At 62.3% G+C, this 2,010-nt stretch overlaps 1 non-coding gene across 1 annotated transcript; it reads left to right on the forward strand.

Moving 5' to 3' along the window:
• Positions 1 to 596: 596 nt before the first annotated feature.
• Positions 597 to 715, forward strand: LOC131867165 (5S ribosomal RNA). The gene has a single exon (XR_009365757.1). It is a non-coding gene; the product is annotated as a 5S ribosomal RNA (ribosomal RNA).
• Positions 716 to 2,010: the final 1,295 nt, after the last annotated feature.

Raw genomic sequence — 2,010 nt, forward strand, 5'->3', positions numbered from 1 at the left:
GCCTGTGGCCTTTTCGGGGTCGATTCTCGTTTTGGGCATCAGAGCATGTTTCTTCTCCTAAAACCCAATATTTGTTTATTAAGTCTCGGAACACATTTTTGTTCTCGTGGACCCATCATGGGTCTTGGAACGCATTTGTGGTCCTTGGGTCCCATTTTGCATCCCGAAACTTGTGTTTTGGTGCTTGATCCCTATTTTGGGTGCCCACCTTGCACCAAGTGCGCACCCGGGGCAAACCGAGCGCCTTGGTGCACCGGGGCAAGATCGAGCGTGCACCCGAGGCGCCCCGAACATGCACCAAGGTGCACTCGGCCCACATGTGAGCGCAGGTCGTTGCGCCCGAGGTGGTGTGTGGGCACCGCGTTGCAGACGGGACACTGCACGCACACGACGCCCCCTACAGGTGCACGCACGTAGGCCGGGCCGGGTGCACACCCGACGCCCTAGCAAGGTGCGCGCACCCGGGCAGGGCTCACACTTGGCGAACGGGGCGCACTTCGCGAGGGAGGGTGTGCACCTCGACGGGGGTGGGTGGCCGGGGTGGATTCGCACGTGGGTCGCGGTTTGCTAAGTACACACTGCGACAAGCTCATAACGGGTGCGATCATACCAGCGTTAGTGCACCGGATCCCATCAGAACTCCGCAGTTAAGCGCGCTTGGGCCGGAGTAGTACTGGGATGGGTGACCTCCCGGGAAGTCCCGGTGTTGCACCCTTTTTTAGTTTTTCGCCGGGCATCGCAATGCTATTTGAATAAACCTTTTGCCCGTTTGCGTTCTCGTCGGGGCCGGGCCGGGCCGGGGTGCGCTGCCCGCACTACCGCGCACGCGGGGGCGACACCGAGCGCGCACCCGAGGCGCCCCGAGCACACAGGCCACGGTGCAACCCGGGCGTTGTGCGCGCACCCCGGTGCGCCCGAGGTGCTGCGCGCGCACCCAGGTGAAATCGGTGTGCACCTCGGCCAGTGCGCGCTCGGTCGAGTCGCGCACGTTGGCCAAGGTGCACGGTGATGTTTCTTACTCTAAGGTTCCGCACCAGACGCCCGGGACAGGTGAGCGAAGCTGGGCGGGGCCGGGTGCGCGGCCGGGGCAGGTGCACGCAGCTGGAGAGAGCTTTGGAGCACACTTCGGAGCGCACCAATGATGCGCTCCATTCAAAAGTTTCCTGAAAAGGCAAAAAAAGTTGAGATTATAGAATTTCCCACTTGAGAGATTGTAAAAAAAAAAAATTTAAAATGAAGGAAACGCGGGTGCCAAGGTGTGCGCAGCCCAGCCAAGGTGTGCGCACCAAGGCGCCCACCCTGGCGAAGGTGCACGCAAGGTGCGCACCCGAGGCAAACCGGACAATTAACCCAACTTTCGACTTCGCGCGCACCTTGGAGCGCACTTCGGAGCGCTCCTTGGTGCGCACCAATCTTGGGCACCTCGGAGTGCACCATGGCGCCCACCAAGGTGCGCACCCGGGGCAAACCGAGCTCCGACTTCGTGCGCACCTTGGAGCGCACGAAAGGTGCGCACCATGGCGCCCACCAAGGTGCGCAGCCCAGCCAAGGCGTGCGCATCAAGGTGCGCACCCTGGCGAAGGTGCGCACCCGGGGCAAACCGAGCTCCGACTTCGTGCGCACCTTGGAGCGCACAAAAGGTGCGCAACCCAGCCAAGGTGTGCGCACCCCGGTCAAACCGAGCTCCGAATCGTGCGCACCAGAGGTGCACGCCATCGTGCGCACCTTGGAGCACACTTCGGAGCCCTCCTTGGTGCGCGCCGATGTTGCGCACCTCGGAGCGCACCCGGGGAAAACAATGCAATTAACCCGACTTTCGACTTCGTGGGCACCTCGGAGCGCTCTCGGGTTCGCACCTCGGAGCACACCGAGGTGCGCACCTTTGATGCGCTGCCTTCACCAATTTCCAGAAAAGGCAAGAAAACATTGAGAAGGTGTGCGCACCGAGGTGCCCACCCTGGCGAAGGTGCACGCGAGGTGCGCACCCGGGGCAAACCGGGCTCCGACTTC

The sequence above is a fragment of the Cryptomeria japonica genome, unplaced genomic scaffold (genome assembly GCF_030272615.1).
Source record: "Cryptomeria japonica unplaced genomic scaffold, Sugi_1.0 HiC_scaffold_164, whole genome shotgun sequence".
In the NCBI taxonomy this organism is placed as follows: Eukaryota; Viridiplantae; Streptophyta; class Pinopsida; order Cupressales; family Cupressaceae; genus Cryptomeria; species Cryptomeria japonica.